Genomic DNA, 18,644 nt, shown 5'->3' with positions numbered 1-18,644 from the left:
TTCTAATTCAACCATTTAGGGTGGTCAGCTGCAGTAAACCTTTTATTTCTTGAAAATGCTGCTTCTGCCAACAGAATTTCATGCTCTCTTCTTTACAGACAGGAACTCCTTTACAGTCTAATTGCAATTCAATTTGCCCTGCAGTAGGCACAAAATTCAGTGCAACTGTTGGATAGTGTTCAGGGGGGTGGGGCACAGGGGCAAGCTTGAGTGTTTGTAGACTCTAGTAACAGAATACTAATAACATAACATACCTTCTGGCCAGTTCCCACATCTCCATTTCATGACAATATTTTTGTCAACTAAAAACAAAGGGGAAATTCTCTTAAGACAGCTTTTAAAACTTCCAACAATACAGGAAATCCTGTCGTTAAAACCCACGTACTAAAGGTACTGAATGAAAAAAAAAAAAAAAAGGTACTGAATGAACAACAGTACAGTCCCATCTTCCAGGGTGTTCGGCAGCACCCATGGTTCCTGGGTGCCACAAGGTCCTCAACAGCAGCAATATCAAGGACAGAAGTCCAGCTCTATTTTGGTTACTAGTGTCACTGATGTCAAGGGGTGAGGCAACCAACACTGGGCAACGTGGATCATAGTGATTTAGTGGCAGAAAAAATTGAAACTGTTACAGAGCAAGACCTGAGAATTAGTTATGAACCATAAGCATTAACATAATTACTGTCCAACTAAGTCTTCATCTTTATCATTACTTAGTAGGTGTAACATGTTTTTTTCTACAACCAAGTATATATAACTTTTTACTATAACCAATTTTATAAAATTCTCAAGTTTCCGTGAGCCCTGATAAAAACCGAAAGCAAGATAAAAAGAGCATGGATTTTTAAAAAGCAATATTTGGGTGCCTGGCTGGCTCAGTTGGAAGAGCATGGGACTCTTGCTCTTGAGGTCATGAATTCAAGACCCACACTGAGTATGTAGAAATTATTTAAATAAAAAGATAAAAATAAAGCAGTATTAACAGAAGAGTCAGTCCCAGCTTACTTTAACCCTAAAGATTACTTACCAATTCTATATATTCACCAGTGATGTTCCCATCAAATATTTGGAATTTCCCTCCCTTCTCAGCTTCTAATACTGCAGGAGATATAGAAAATTGTTGCACCAACTAAACAAGCAAAACAAACAGCAGACATGTTAGTCCAGCCTGTCTTAACACCTTTTTAACCTAAATGCAGAAGTATTAATTTCTGTGATTTGGGTTTTGTGTGTTTTTTAATCCTGAATCTGAAGCCTTTACTTACAAGCTTTCTCTCCCTCTCTTTCAGCGGGAGAAAACTCAGTAATGGGTCCCCTAAATGTGGATATATTTCCCTCAAGTGCCCATCTTTTACCCTCTTAAATTTTTTAGGAGTTAAAGACTTCTATCACTACCATTCTAGATGCCTTCAATTAAATTGTAAGATGGCGGCCATATGGGAAACTAAAAACCAGCCCTAGTTCTTAGTGGCACATTTTCTCTCCATGTCAGCACTGAAGATCCTAGCTTGAGAAGTTACATCTTTTGTGGTGAAGATGTTGTACAGTTGCTCTATAGTTGTGTCAAACAGTTCTGTCATGTGCATTGCCATAGTGGATCCTGGATCCCTGGATCCTTACACCCACCCCACTGGAGGTGAAGCCTGAATCTCAAGAAGAGGTTCCAAAGGATAACTAAAAAAAAAAAGGATAACTAACTAGCATGCCCAGAGTTACAGCTACAGAGATTTTAAAATTCTGTCTTCCCCTCTTAATAAAACACCAAAATGTCCCCAAATTCCACACGCCCCTTCGAGACACATGGAAATAGCACAAAAAGCCTTTTAGCACCACCCATCCTGGTTACTGTGAAACACCGCTCATTGTTCCTGTGAGCCCTTCAGCTTTGTTCCACTCGCAGGCCACAGCTTAATACCCCAACTCCTACTTGGACATAATGGCCCAGAGGGCACAAAGATAAGCATATAAAGGACAACAGCATGTAAGGCCAAAGGGTGTCAATTACCCCCACCACCACTGTCATCACCAGATGCCAAGGATTGGATCTAAAACCTCCCAACCCAAAAGTCTGGAGAGATTTTTTTTCTATTGTAGGTGAACCTCAAAGTCACCTGGTTGTATAATCTGTTGCCAACCAAAGAACCCAGCCTTAGGACACTGTCCTGAACTAAATTCAATACTTATCCCACAAGAAGGCCTGTTTCCATCAAGGATGAAAGTCTCATTTCATCATTTCCCCTAAAAATGGCAGGAGATATAAAGATGCATGACCCTGCCCTCCTCACTAGCCTTTACGGTTCCCCATCATTTAGAGCCTGGGAGCATCCTCATTAAGCACTTTCTTTGCCCTCCCTACATACTTGCCCTAGAGGTCATACCTGCAAGGTATTCTCCCTCAGTTTCCTTTTAACTGTCGAGTCCTGGGTTGCCATAGCTTTCGTTGGTAAAATCATTCCCATTGTAAATTCTATAAAGAAACCTACAAGAAGTGATTTTGATTTTAAAAAACAAAAAAACCTTTTTCCCCTTCACCAACAGTAAGGCAGAAAGTCCAAAACAGCATACAGTAAGAGAACTGATACTTGTAAAGAATTTCTATACCATTGAGAATTTCAAGACCATATCATCTTTTTACAGATGCTAATTATGAACATGAGTTCCACAGCAACCAATGCCTGTCTTTTCAAATGCCTCACTTTTATTTAATTCTTGGTAAAAGAGTGATATTTTCAAAAAAAAATTTTTCCCAAAAAGCTCAATTTTATAAAACTACTACTAGCTTTATGACCTTCACCTACTGTCAAAACCAGACCCTTAATTGCTTCACCACCACCTCACCAAGCTTGGCCTCAGTGTTCAAGCCTGTGGGCCAGTTATCTAGATACTCCAGTAACCGAGTCCAAGGATGAGGTGCAAACATACAGGCCCCACTGGTCATTTTGCCTGGCAGGTGACTTCTCTAATTTAGGAAAGAAGAGAATAACTTTACTTCCATGCAGGGTAGGTATGATCTAGGTAAATTTCAACTGTGTCTGTAAAGCCTTTCATTCATTCTCTCAACAAAGATTTATTCATAAGCACCTACTATATGCCCAGCGTTGTGCCAGAAGCTGGAGATACAGCAGTGAACAAGAAACACACCTTCCTTGCCCCTTTAGAGCTTACACTCCAGAAGATAGACCTTGAACAAGTAAATTAGACAAACTGAATGAACTATCATTCCAGAAAACTCTTAGCAATTCCATAGGCAAAATTTAGTTTGTGAGGTGTATGGTACCAATCATCACTAATTACGGTCCTACTTGTGACTCTCAACCTCCAGACTACAGTTTATCCTGCAGCACAGAGAGGTATTTCCAAAGCCTTACAGACATCACCCTAACCTAGGAATCCAGACCACAGTACAGAGCATAACTTGGGTAAATAGAAAAGGGACCCTCTGGTTCATAAGGGTTGCCTTCTTTACCCGTCTTAAGTGCCTTCAGGTAATCTCCAAGGGCCTCCATGACCTTGGAGGTACCTGCAGTTTTCATAAGATCCTTCAGTATATCCCCATCTCCTTTCTTTTTATTCACGTTCACCTACAAATCAGAAAAATACCTAAGAAAAATCTGGTTTCATGTGCTCTTACGACATCAGGACATATAGCTGGGAGAAGCAATGTGATGTTGAGGGGAAGAAGTGAACTCAAGAGATGTGCCAGGTTTCTTCGCAGACTTTGAGAAGCTGTAAGAGTTTTATAATCAAAGGTCCATTGACTGGGTCGATGGCCAAATCTAGAGTGGATTTCTTAGAAATGTGAACCCCTTGATTTGCATATACAATGTTACGTGTATGTGTATGTATTATATTGATGATGTAGTCACCCCATGGCTTTTATCAGGGTCTAGAAATGCGCTGTCCAGTATGGTAGCCACTAGCCACATTTGGCTGTTGAGCACTTAAAATGTGGCTGGTCTGATTTGAGATGTGCTATAAGTGTAAAATAATCCACAACACACTTTGAAGACTTAATCAAAAACAATGTAAAATCATCTCAATAATTTTGATATTAATTACATGTTAAAATGGTATTTTTTTATATATTTGGTTAAATAAAAATATTAAAATTAATTTCACCTGTTTCTTTTAACTTTTTTAATATGGCTACTAGAAAAATTTAAATTCCATATGTGGCTTGCATTGCATTTCTATTGAACAGCGCTAGTCTAGAACCCCAAAGCCAGAGTAATTAGGAAAAATCAAGCTCCCACAGTAACGGGACCTTGGGTTATACTTTTTTACTTTTTTTGGGGGGGGGGGTGGCTGGGATTGGGAGAGGGAGGAGGAAAAGGGCCGGGGAGTGAGGGGAGGAAGAGGGAAGCATCAGAATGCCACTCTTGGAAGGCTTCTGTGGTCTTCTCAGAATGAAAAGCGGTACCGGTTTGAACTATTTAGGATCCCTGTGATTTACCCGAGCTGGGCCTGCTCCCTGCTGGTGCATCCGTCTGTCCTGTAAGCCAGCAAAGGATGAATCTAAAAGGCTCATTTAATATGATGTAAAACGTCTCTGCTGCATCTGAACAGGTGAAATCACGGCCCTTAGTAGGGCAGCCACACATGTGAAGGGGGTGTCTGAGCCCCCTTTGCCGGCGTTCTGTGACCTCGCCTGAAGGCGAGTCGTAGGCATGTCGCTCAGTGTGGTTTAGTTTTTCTTTGTTAGACTTCACATTTAAATATGTTCGCAAATCAGACCCTTTGTCAAACTATCTTGGTTTAGAAAATCGACAAATGGTACATACGGTCCCTCCCCAGAACCAAGCTTTTCAGCTGCAAGAGGGCAGTCACCGAAAGCCAAGCCTGGGAGCTCCAGAGAGCTCCACCTCCCAGGCGAGCCAGGACAGCCGGTCAAAAGCAACGCAGACTCCGTTACCAAAGCCCATGCCGTGCAGCCAAAAGGGATGCCAGCGAAAAGCTGAGAATTTTCACTATTAAAGGGAAACAGCAAAGATGCAGAAACCGAACCCTGTTCGTCAAGCTGGGCATCTGCGTGAGGACGCCACAGGGATTTACCTGCTACCACCCCGAGTGACGATGGGCCGATGGGCCGCGTGGCACCTGGCGGGGGCAGCCTGGGGCGGCTGGGCTTACTCTCCTTCCTACCGCTCCGTTCCACACCCACGGGACAGCAACCTCGGCAAACGAACCCGACACGATCCACCAAAACTACCACATGGGAATCGCAGTCTATTAAATGGGTTTTCAAATGCCCCATGTATACACAGTAGAAGCTTGGCTTATTAAAAAAAAAAAAAAAAGAAAGAAAGAAAGAAACTGGCAGATCCCTCACCTCGGTGTCATCTACTTCATTTTCTTCAGCAAGGTTGGGCATTTCAATCAATCCTTTGTGCTTTGCACCAGATTCTTTAAACCTAAAATGAACAAAATGCATTCTTCGATTACAAAGTAACAAGTGGTTTATGCAAAACTGACTTCACTGAATAGCCCCCACCCTCCTCGCCGGGTGCCGCCACCGAGGACAAGGCAGCCGAAGGGCCCACAGCGGGGGAAGCAAACGAGGAAGGTGGGGGCAAATGAAAGCGCCCCCAAAGCTAGGGGCCAGCTGGAAGCATGAGGTTGCAGGAAGAGGACCGTAAACCAACGCTTCTGTTTCCCTCTCCTGATATTCTTCACCAGGTCAGAGCAGGGTAAAGGGCTGTCCTGAAGAGGAGTCACAGGGATGAGAGGCCAGAAAGGGACAATGAGTTTTTGTTTTTTTGTTTTTGTTTTTTTTAATTTTATGATAGAGAGAGGCAGAGACATAGGCAGAGGGAGAAGCAGGCTCCATGCACCGGGAGCCTGACGTGGGATTCGATCCTGGGTCTCCAGGATCGCGCCCTGGGCCAAAGGCAGGCGCCAAACCGCTGCGCCACCCAGGGATCCCCGGCAATGAGTTCTAATCATGAAAAGCATGAGGGGAGGCAGGTTGTGGCTGGGGGAAGTTGTGCACTGGACTCCGGGTAGCTGGATTTCTTTCAATACCAAGGTGCCGATTTCAGGGACATCAAGATGGCAACACGGGTTATTCCTGACTTCAGTCCCCTTCACAAAACCAGCTAGCAGCTATCCATAGACAAGACACCACTGGGAAAATCCCAGAATGCACCCTTGCAGGCCAGAGAGAAAGGACCTGATTAGAAGGGGAAGAGAAGTGATAAGACTGACTAAATCGCCCCTCTCCCATGCCAGCACAGAGCTGTGGGTTCTTCGGTGGGAAAAAACGTGGACATGCAGGTCCCCGTTTGGGGACCTGGCATTGGGGGATGCTTCCTAGAAGGCCCATCTGGGTCTCCACTTGCAGGGACCACTGGGGATCAGACAGGCAGAGTGGGACAGGGTTTTCAATAACCAGCGCTCAAATCTTGTAGCAGAGCATGAGCAAAGACTCTGGCCATCTGCAGAGCTAGCCGGTAGCCCTGCGTGGCCAGGGAGCTGGGCTGGCAATTATGCCCCATTAGGACATCCAGTCAATGAACTGAAACCGGCTGTGGAGCCCGATCTACCGCCCCTACCCAGGCAAGGAAGCAAGTATGCAGCCCATTCAACTGCTGAGGGCAGCCTCCCATCATCTGGACCACAAAGGAAGCCTGATCAGAGAATGTGGGCGGCCCCAGAGCCCATCCTCCAGCCCCTCTTGGGCAGGAAGCCAAACCAGCAACCCTAACCAGTTGCTGAGCACAGTGTCCGATCCCTATAACTGAAGAGCCCAAATGGTGACCCTAAACAGCCCTGAAGCTCAGCCTACAGGCCTGCCCAAATGCTAGACAGAGGTTCGGGGCCTTGTCCAGAGAAAGTGCCCAGTGAACCCACCCGAACACAGAGCACAGCCCAGCCCCAGCAAGCTGCAGGATACAGCTGGAGGCCCATCGCCATCGGAGAGCCCAGCAGCACTGTGGCTACCTCATCTCGAAGTGACGCCTGCAGACCTGGGCAACTTCAGGGCACGGTCTGATCACAGAGCACAGCCTGAGGCCAGGTGCAATCAGGAAGCCCTCACTGTGGCCCTCTCTGAACAGAGTCTAGCCAGCAGAATCATCTGGTCAGGGAGCATAGCCTGAGACCCCACCCAACCAGGAGCAATGGTGGAGACCCGCCCATAGCCCTGCCCAATCACAGTGTCCAACCAATAGTACTGCCCTTCCAGAGAACACCTCCAGTGACCACCCCTCTAACCAGAGGCCATACAGAGGCCTCGGTGACCACGGAGCACAGCCAGCAGTGACACCCACTCAAGGAGTCTGCCCAGTGCCCCGCTTGAGCACAGAGCCCAACCAGCAGACCCACCCAACCAAGGAGCCCAGCCAGTAGAGCCCTGACTTCCGACTCAGAGTATGGGCAGTGGCCCACCTAACTGGAGACCCTGACGGCATGCCCTGCCCACCACAAATGCTACTAGCTGACCCACCCAGCAACCCAAACTAAGCGAAACGAAAAGGAAGGGCTTTTCCTACAGTAAAGCCTGTAAAGTCTGGAAAAGGAAACCACTTACATACGCAGATACCAACGCAAGGAATTAAGGCTCATGAAAATTCAGGCAAACATGACACCACCAAAGGAAACTAATAAAGTTCCAATAGCACATCCTAAAGAAATGGAGATCCATGAACTGTGTGACCAGTAATTAAGAATAAATCTCTAGGGTAGCCCCGGATGGCTCAGTGGTTTGGCACCGCCTTCAGCCCGGGGTGTGATCCTGGAGTCTCGGGATCGAGTCCCGCATCGGGCTCCCTGCATGGAGCCTGCTTCTCCCTCTGCCTACGTCTCTGCCTCTCTCTCTCTCTGTCATGAATAAATACATAAAATCTTTTTAAGAACTTTTTAACAAAAGAATAAATCTCTTAAAGTTTAGTGAACCACAAGATCACACAACTAAGCAAAATTAGCAGAATACATGAACAAAATGAGAAATTCAACAAAGAAACACAAACCACAAAGTAACACAACAGAAATTCTAGAGGTGAATACAATAACTGAACTCAAGACTTATACAGAAAGCTTCAACAGCTAAACTGACCAAGCAGAAGAATGAAAAAATGAACGAGAAAATATTTGAAATTAGCATCATAAAAACATTGAATGTGTAAAGCCCACTGGTAATGGTAAATATCTACTTCAATTCAGATTATCTAATATTGCAATGGTTTTGTATAATTCACTTACAACTCTACTTTAAAAGTTAAAATGTACTAAAAATAACTATAAATACAATAATTTATTACTGGATACACAATATGAAATTATGCAAATTGTATTATCAATAACCTAAAACAGGAGAGAAGTATATATTTCTGTATGCTACTAACGTTGTTAGTAGTTTAAATAGCGTATTATGTGGGACGCCTGGGTGGCTCAGTGGTTGAGCATCTGCCTTGGGCTCAGGTTGTGATCCCGGGGTCCCAGGATCGAGTCCCACATCGGGCTCCCCATGGGGAGCCTGCTTCTCCCTCTGCCTGTGTCTTTGCCCTCTCTGTGTGTCTCTCATGAATAAATAAATAAAATATTTTTAAAATAGTGTATTATAAAATATTTCATGTAAGCCTCAGGGTAACCACTTGAGGAAAACCTGTAGGAGGTGCACAAAAGATTATGATAAAGGAGTCAAAGCATACTACCACGAAAGGCTGCAGATCACCAAGGAAGGTAAGAGAGGAAGCAAGGAACACAAGATCTACAAAAGAGAAAACAATAAAATGGCAAGCTTCTTACCTATCAATAATTACTTTAAACATAAATGGATTGTCCAATCAAAAGACACAAATGGGGCGCCTGGGTGGCTCAGTGGGTTAAGCATCTGCCCTGGGCTCACGTCATGATCCCAGAGTCCCAGGATAGAGACCCACACGGGGTTCTCTGCTCAGTGGGGAGCTTGCTTCACCCTCTGCCCCTCACCCAGCTCATGCTCTCTCTCGAATAAATAAGACCTTTAAAAAAAAAAAAAAGACAAAGAATGTCTGAATAGGATTAAAAAGAGGGAAAAAAAGATCCAACAACAAACTGCCTATATTAAGAGATTCGCTTTGGCTTTATTTATTTATTTATTTATTTATTTATTTATTTATTTATTTATTTATTATTTTATTCAGAGAGAGAGAGAGGCAGAGACACAGGCAGAGGGAGAAACAGGCTCCATGCAGGGAGCCCGACGTGGGCCAGGATCACACCCGAGGCTGCAGGTGGCGCTGAATCGCTCTGCCACTGGGGCTGCCCTCACTTTGGCTTTAAAGGGACATACATAAACTGAGAGTAAGGGAGAAAAAAGGTATTTTAAGCAAAGGGTAACCAAAAAAATAAAAAAAAGCAGGAGTAGCTACACTTGTATAAGACAAAGTACTAAGAAAAACTAGTCAGAAAAGAACAAAAGGAGGTTATGATATAACACTAAAGGGATTAATTCATCAAGAAGGTACAATTGTAAATATTTATATACCCAACATTGAAGCAGCTAAATATATAAAGGAAATATTAACAGAACAAAAAGAAGAAATAAACAGTACAATAAAAGTTGGGGATTTCAATATCCCGTGATCAAGAATGGAGAGATTATCCAGACAAGAAAATCATCAAGGAAACAGCAGACTTAAACATTATAGACCAGGGCAGCCCAGGTGGCCCAGCGGTTTAGCGCCGCCTTCAGCCCGGGGTGTGATCCTGGAGACCTGGAATCGAGTCCCACATCGGGCTCCCTGCATGGAGCCTGCTTCTCCCTCTGCCTGTGTCTCTACCTCTCTTTCTGTGTCTCTCATGAATAAATAAAATCTTTAAAAAGAAAGAAAGAAAGAAACAGCAACACAATACACATTCTTCTCAAGGATCCCTCAAACGTCTTCTAGGATAAATGATGTTAGGACACAAAACAAGTCTTAACAAATTCAAAAATACAGAAATTAGGGATCCCTGGTGGTTCAGCGGTTTAGCGTCTGCCTTCAGCCCAGGGTGTGATCCTGGAGTCCCAGGATCGAGTCCCATGTCCAGCTCCCTGCATGGAGCCTGCTTCTCCCTCTGCCTGTATCTCTGTCTCTGTGTCTCTCATGAATAAATAAATTAATTTTTAAAATACAGAAATTATAGTATCCTTTCAAACCATAATGGTATGAAATCGGAAATTAACAGGAGGAGGGGCAGCTCTGGTGGCTCAGCAGTTTAGCGCCTGCCTTCAGCCCAGGGTGCAATCCTGGAGTCCCAGGATCGAGTCCCACATCGGGCTCCCTGCATGGAGCCTGCTTCTCCCTCTGCCTGTGTCTCTGCCTCTCTCTGTGTCTCTGTGTGTGTGTTTCTCTCATGAATAAATAAAAATAAAATCTTAAAAAAATTTTTTTTAAATAACAACAGGAGGAATGCTGGAAAATTCAAATATACATGGAAATTAAACAAAACACCCCTGAACAACCAATAGCTCAAAGAAATCACAAGGGAAATTTTAAAAATACCTTGAGACAAGTGAAACTAGAAACACAATACACCAAAACCTACAGGATGCACCGAAAGGAGTTCTAAGCAGGAAGTCTGTAGTGATGACCAGATACATCAAGAAAAAAAAAAAAAAAAAAGATTTGAAATAAAGAACCGAACTTTGTGTCTCAAAGAGCTAAAAAAAAAAAAAGAAAAAAAAACTAAGTCCAAAGTTAGCAGAAGAAAGCACATAAGAATCTATAGATCCAGTGCAATGAAAATGCACTTATCAAAATGCCAATGGAATTTTTCACAGAAATAGGACAATTCTAAAATTTGCCTGAAACCACAAAACGCCCCCAAACAGCCAGCGCAATCCTGAGAAACACAACAAAGCTAGAGGCATCACAATTCCTGATCTCAAACTTTACTACAAAGCTATACTGACCAAAACATACGATACTGACTTAAAACAGACACAGAGACCAATGGAACAGAGTCCAGAGCCCGGAAGGATCAGGATCGACTCCTGCTGGGGGAGGCAGGCGAGGCCCTGGGGGCGGGGCCGAAGGCGGCTCTTCCTTAAAGGTACCGGAGACGTAACACTCCCACGAGCAGCAGTGACCCCGACCCTCTCTTCACTCACTCTCAAAAATTAAAGGGGATCATAGACCCGAAACCATAAAACTCCTGGCGGCGAAAGGCTCCTGACGGGTCTTGGCGTAACGTCCGGCGGAGACCCCAAAAGCCCGAGCAGCAAGAGCAAAGCCGCAGAACCACGGGAAACTGCAAAGCAGCTGCAAGCGAGACCCCTCAGCCCCGGAAAGGACCCACCGGGTGGGACGCGGCGTCTGCAGACCTCACCCCAGCGCCCAGCAGGGTCACCCCGCCCCCCACTGTCCAGCAGGGTCACCACCCCACCACCCAGCAGGGCCCCCCAGCCCCACCACCCAGCAGGGTCACCCCACCACCCAGCAGGGCCCCCCAGCCCCACTGCCCAGCAGGGTCACCCCAGCGCCCAGCAGGGTCACCCCGCCCCCCACTGTCCAGCAGGGTCACCACCCCACCACCCAGCAGGGCCCCCCAGCCCCACCACCCAGCAGGGTCACCCCACCACCCAGCAGGGCCCCCCAGCCCCACCACCCAGCAGGGTCACCCCCCCACTGCCCAGCAGGGCCCCCGCAGCCCCACCACCCAGCAGGGCCCCCCAGCCCCACTGCCCAGCAGGGTCACCCCACCACCCAGCAGGGCCCCCCAGCCCCACTGCCCAGCAGGGTCACCCCACCACCCAGCAGGGCCCCCCAGCCCCCCACTGTCCAGCAGGGTCACCACCCCACTGCCCAGCAGGCCCCCCCAGCCCCACGGCCCAGCAGGGCCCCCGCAGCCCCACTGCCTGCGGGAACCCAGAGGCTGCCCCCTGGCCGCGGCCACGGGCTGTATGGGCCTGACCCGCAGCACCACCAGCTGCTTCTGCGGCCCCCCCTGGGTACACCGTCTCGAAGACACACGTGCACCTCCGCAGTCACTGCAGCGTCACTCACAGTTGCCACAACGTGGGAACAGCTAAGTGTCCACTGATCGGTCAACGGATGAGGAAGGTGTGGTGGACACCTGCCGCCCACGACGGTGGGTCACCCAGCCACACCGAGGAAGGGCCCCCCCCCCTGGGACAAGTGGGTGGGCCCTGGGGACACCCCGCTGAGGGAGAAAAGTCAGACAGAAGTTGTATGATCTCACTGGCATGTGGGGGCCAGAAAAACCAAAGGCACAGACAGAGAGCAGACTGCTGCTTGCAGGGAGGGGGGACGTTGAAGGTGGTCAAAGGACCAAAGGGTCCAAGCTTCCAGCAAGTTCTTTTCTTTTTCTTCCAGCAAGTTCTGAGGATGTGATACACAGCCTGACGACCACAGCCAACAATACCATATTGCATATTCCAGAGCTGCTAAGAGGGGATCCCTGGGGGGCTCAGCGGTTTAGCTCTGCCTTTGGCCCAGGTGGTGATCTTGGAGACCCGGGATCGAGACCCACATCGGGCTCCCTGCATGGAGCCTGCTTCTCCCTCTGCCTGTGTCTCTGCCCCCCACCGTCTCTCATGAATAAATAAATAAAATCTTTAAAAAAAAAAAACACACAGAACGCTGACTCCCCCTGAGGGTCCCACATGCCACCTGCGGGACTCACCGCTGGAGGAGACACCAGCAGTCAGGGCAGGCCCTGCTCCGCCTGCCCTCCAGCCGCTGCCCGGGGGTGGCTCAGTCTACCTTCCTGAGGAGGTGGCTGCTGCTTTGGGGTGAGGGAGACAGAGAGGCACAAGGCCATGAGCCTCCCTGGGACTCCCAGAGCCCTGTCCTGGGGCAGGGGCTGTAGGCGCCAGACCCTGCTGTGACCCAGCCAGCTGCAGACAACCGGGCCTACCGTGGAACTCGGCGAGCAACTCTCGAGAAAGGGGCGAGACTCCTGAGCAGAGGCCCAACTTTAACTCGGTACCATCATCTGTCCCTCTCTCTTCCTCTTCCTTTTCCCCTTTGTCTTCACATCCATGATTATTTCAACAAATATTCACGGAGCACAGACTACTAACCGGCCAGGTACCGGGCGTCACGGGAGAACCTTACTCTTTCAACAAGCACACGGTAGTCCCGACAGCGAATGGACCTGGAAACCGAACCACCCAGCCCTGACCAAACGACCTACGGAATGAAAACAACACGAATGTCCAGCAACTGATGAACAGATGGACAGTATGTGCCATGTCTGCGCAGCAGAATACCTTCAGCCACAAGGGATGAAACATGCTACGACAGGGATGAACCTTGAAAACATCATGCTACGGGAAAGGAGCCAGTCACCTAAATATGCAACGTGAAACGAGCCATATGCAGCAACATTTTTCCAGATATGTCTCCTGAGGCAAGGGAAGTAAAAGCAAAAAATAAACTATTAGGAGTACATCAAAATAAGGGCGCCTGGGTGGCTCAGTCCGTGAAGCATCTGACTCTTGATTTCAACTCAGGTCATGATCTCAGGGTCATGGGATTGGGCCCCACCTCGGGCTCTGCACTGGTGCACTGGGCCTGGAGCCTGCTCAGGATTGTCTCTTCCTCCCCCACTCACATGTGCTCTCCCTCTCTCAATAAATAAATAAATAAATAAATAAATACAAACTACATCAGAATAAAAAGCTTCTGCACAGCAATGGAAATAATGAACAAAACTAAAAGACGACATACTGACTGGGAGAAGATATCTGCAAATGATATCTCTGAGAAAGGGTTAGAACCTAAAATATATAAAGAACTTATACAGGGGTGCCTGGCTGGCTCAGTTGGTAGAGCCTGCGACTCTTGATCTTGAAGTTGTGAGTTCAAGCCCCATGTTGGGTTTAGAACTTACTTAAAAAAAGAAGTAAAAATATTTTTAAAAAGGTAAGAACCAAAAAAAAAAAAAAAAAAAAGAACTAAAAAAAAAAGTAAGAACCAATACAACTCAACACCAAAATAATAATAATAATAATAATAATAATAATAATAATCCAACTAAAAATGGGCAGAAGACAGGGGTGCTTGGGTGGCTCAGTCAGTTAAGCATCTGACTCAGGTCATGATCTCAGGGTCCTGGGATTGAACCCCATGTCAGGCTCTGCTCAGCAAGGAATCTGCTTGTCCTTACCCCTCTGCCCTTGTCCCTGCTTGTGCTCTCTCTCCCAGATAAATAAATACATAATTTTAAAATTATTTTTTAAAATGGGCAGAAGACATGAACAGACATTTCTCCAAAGAAGACACAGAGATGGCCAAGAGATACATGAAAGGACGCTCAGTGTCACTCATCATCAGGGAAACAAAACTACAATGAGGCATCACCTCACACCTATCAAAATGGCTAAAATCAGAAACACAAGAAACAACAATTGGTGAAGATTGTACAGCTGAAGCTAACTGAACACTTATGTTAACTACACGGGAATTAATATTTTTAAAAAAGAGCCAATGACAAAAGACCACATACTCCATGATTCCATTCCTGTGAAATGTCCCGAATAGGCAAATCCCGAACACGTGAGTGGTTGCCAAAGACCAGAGTGACTGAGGGTTTTTGTGAGTGGTGAGATGTGATGTGAGTGTGAGCGTGATGGCTGCACAACTCCGTGTACCCAAAACCACTGCGCTGCACACTTTAAATGGGTGAACTGTACGGTATGTGAAGTAGATCTCAATAAAGCTGATATTTAAAAAAATAAAATAAAATAAAGCTGATATTTTTAAAAAAATCCCCCGCCCTGACGAATGGGGGCAGAAGGGGAACCAGAATAATAGTATATTTAAGTAACCATAGAAAGACATCAAACAGCAGTGCTTTGGGGGGAAATGAAGCAGGGAGGGAGACAGTACAAAGAGGCGACCTGCAGTTTTGACAGGATGGAAGCAGGTGGCTTCGCTCAGGACAAGGGCCGGCAGGACCCAGGAGCGGCAGCGGGCAGCTGCGGGGATCCCAGGCCGCAGGGCCTGGCGGACAATCCCGCTGAATGAGAGGGCTCTAAGCAGCGGGGGGCTGGGGGCTCCCTGGACAAAGGAAGCCCCCGGGACAGAGGGGACCTGCAACTCCCGACACCAGACTCCCCAGCGGGCTAGGCCCCTACCAGGGGCTCTAAAATATCTGCGGAATGAACGAGCTGCCCCAAGGCCGCCTGCAGCCCTAGGCCTGCCCCAGCCCCTTCCCTCCCAGCTCAGCGCTCCCTTGGGCTGCTCCGGGCAGCCTCACCCCCCCGCCCCCCCCCTGCAGCTCCCTGCTCTCCCCTGGCCCGCCTCCTCCGCCACGACGCCCACCAGGAGGTCGCGGAGCTTCCCCGGGGACCCGCTGGGGGCATCCCCCTCCGTCCTGCGGGGACCAGGAAGGCAGAGCCACGGAGGGAAGCCCGGCCCGGATCCCCGGGACCCACCCGTGTCCCCTCCCGCGGCCCCGAGACACCCGCCCCCCTCAAAGCTCCAAATGTGCTGCTTCGACTACATTTCCACCAAACACGACCATTCCTGCTGACTTCCTTCAGATCTAACGGTCCACTGCGTAAAGCAGTATTTTGTCTTAAAAGCACTGGCTTATTCTGGGGCCAGCGGGCGCCTGGCAACCTCACCCACTGGAATGGGTGGGCAAAGCCTGGCGCCCACACAAAAAAAGGTGGTCATGACTGCCATAGTTTTAATCAAAACAGACAAATTATCAAGACATACGATCTCGGGCAATCTTCCCAAATAAATGTTCCCATTTTAGGGAGTGCAGATGAGGAGAGAGAAGTCCCCCATGTGTGGTCCGTGGTGACAAGGCCCGGGCAGGAGAGGCCAGGGCCCGGGATGCTCAACCTCAGCCCGAGCCGAGAGGTACCACAGGCCTCGGCGATGCTGCCTGCGAGGCCCGGGCGCGGGCGCAGAGCTCAGCGGGTGCTGCGGGGGGCGGGCAAGGAGGCTCGAGCCCCCTGAAGGGCGGCGGGGCTCGCCAGAGCGCATCCGTCGGAGGTGCCGCCGAGATCCGGGTTTCCTGCGGGGTCCGCCGCAAACGAGACCCCGCCCCCGCCCCCACACCGGCTCCTTCTCGCTTCCAGAAACAGCAGAAGGGGTGGGGGGCTCTTAAGGTCCCAGGCTGTCGAAGTGGAAGAGGCAAGTCGGACACCAGTCAGGGGCCCAGGCCCACTCTGCAAGGGAGGGCGCCGAGGTCCCCGGGCCGCGCAGACGAGCCGCAGCCGCGGGGAGGGGGGGCGGCACCTGCACGGGCCCCGCCCCCCCAGGAGCGCCACCTGCACGGGCCCCGCCCCCGAGGAGCACCACCTGCGCGGGCCCCGCCCCCCGAGGAGAACCACCTGCGCGGGCCCCGCCCCCCAGGAGCATCACCTGCGCGGGCCCCGCCCCCCGAGGAGAGCCACCTGCGCGGGCCCCGCCCCCAGGAGCACCACGTGCGCGAGCCCCGCCCCCCAGGAGCACCACGTGCGCGGGCCCCGCCCCCCAGGAGCACCACGTGCGGGGGCCCCGCCCCCCCAGGAGCATCACCTGCACGGGCCCCGCCCCCCCCCCCCCCCCGAGGAGCGCCACCTGCGCGGGCCCTGCCCACCCCCCCCAGGAGAACCACCTGCGCGGGCCCCGCCCCCCCGAGGAGCTCCACCTGCGCGGGCCCCGCCCCCCAGGAGCATCACCTGCGCGGGCCCCGCCCCCCCCCCCGGAGCACCACGTGCGCGGGCCCCGCCCCTCCGAGGAGCACCACCTGCGCGGGCCCCGCCGCCGAGGAGCGCCCCGCCCGCCGCGCCGGTGCCGGCTGTCCTCGTGGGCGCCGTCGCCCGCTCCTCCACGACCCAGCGCGGGTCGCCTCGGCCCCACTTGGCCAGGTCTGCGCCCGCGGCGGCGGCGGAAGAGAAGCCAGGGTCGCGGCAGGGTCGCGGCGCGGGCGGCCGTGCGGCTCCGCAACGACGTTTTCGGCCTCCGAGCCGGGGCCGCGGCGTTCGCGGCTCCCGGAGAGGGTCGGAGAGCCCCGCCCCTGCGCCGCCCGGCCCGGCCAGGCCCGCTGCAGGCGCGGAGGGAGCGGGAGCCCGGCGGGCGGGCCCGGGGCAGGGGCGCGGGGGGGAGGGGCCCGGGGCCGGGAGGTCGAGGCGCGGGGGGAGGGGCCTGAGGCCGCAAGGTCGGGGCGCGGGGGCCGCGAGGTCGGGGCGGGGGGGGGCGTTGCGGGGGGGGCTGAGGCCTCCGAGACGCGCGGCCGGGTGGGGGGCGGCTGCGGGACTCGCAGGTGCGGGGGCACGAAGGGGGGCCTCGGCCGCCAGCGGAGGACCCGGACGCCGTCCCGGGATTCCTTATTCTTATGGCAAAGACCATTTACGTGCTCGCAGGCGGGACGGTAAGTTCGCCGGAGGGCGGCATCGGGGACGCGGCGGGCGGGCTGTGAGCGCCCCCGGCCCACCTCCTGGGCGGGGGGGGGGGGGGCGAGGGTGCGGGGGCCGGGGGGGGGGCCGGGAGCCCGCGGTGCACACCGCGTCCACCCTCTTCCTGCGGTTGGTTCTCTCGGCTCCGGGGCCTCCCAACCCGGCGCCGGCAGCGCGAGCTACCAGGTTCTGTTATTTCAGGAATGTCCCCGTTTTATTCACGCACTAATCCTTTGGGTGACCGCGGAATGTAATTGCAAATTATTGCAGCTTAACGCAGTTCTTCACTAATTAAGTGGATGTTGATGATTCCTTCCACGAATTTTCACGGACCTGCAAAAACTGCGCCAACTCTGTGGAAAATGTCACTGAGGTGTCTGAGCAGGGAAAACGGATAATGACAATGAAAGGGTGAAGGTACCTGACCCTTCTCTTCCCCTGGGGTGACCTGTCCTTTGCCTGTGCTCTGTGCCCATCAGAATCACTGGTGGAGAACATTTTCTGTGTTTGCTTACTTGAGCTACTATGTTCCAGCATCTTCCAGAAAGCGATCCCATCTGTGTAGTGTTTGGTCCCCAACAAAGTGTTCAGAGTGTTTTGATCCCCTTCCACTCCCCCCTCTAAAAAATGTTGATCTCACCTTTCATAGCTTTACTTCACCAAAGGCATGGACACGAACACAAGGTATCAGAAAGGAAAGAATAGCAGGGGTGATAGTAAGTGGGCATCATTTTCTTGTGGATTCACTGTTCCATCTTTTTCCAATCCATAGAAAGCATCAGGCTGGCTCAGTCAGTAGAGCAGGGCACTCTTGATCCCAGGGTCCTGCCCTTGAGCCCCACATTGGAGGTAGAGACTGCATACAGAGTATTACTAATAGAACATTACGCGGTAAGGTTTAGATATATCTAAGTGTAACCTGGGGTAAAGTAAGACATCGGAAAATATACAAAGGCAGAAGCCATAATCACTGAAATTTTATATGAACAAAAGTAGTTTGTACTATTTACACAAAGAATTTATCCCAATGGAAAAATTCTATTACAATGTAAATGGAAAAGGTATTCCATGTAGATAATTAATCAAGAATTAAATTTGCCTAAAAGAAATTGTTCCAAAAGGTAATTTCACAAAGAAAATCTTCAGAATTCATGTAATTATTAAAATATTTGTCTTTGAAAAACTGAGGTAAGAGTCTCAGATATTTGTACACCCATGATCACAGCAGCATTATTCACAATAGCTAAAATGGGGAAGCAACCCAGTGTACGTTCACAGGAAGGTATAAGCAAAATGTTGCATATACATATAGTAAAAT

The sequence above is a fragment of the Vulpes lagopus genome, chromosome 5, assembly GCF_018345385.1.
Source record: "Vulpes lagopus strain Blue_001 chromosome 5, ASM1834538v1, whole genome shotgun sequence".
NCBI lineage: Eukaryota > Metazoa > Chordata > Mammalia > Carnivora > Canidae > Vulpes > Vulpes lagopus.
The sequence above is the reverse complement of the archived record's forward strand: the minus strand, read 5'-3'. Positions refer to the sequence as shown.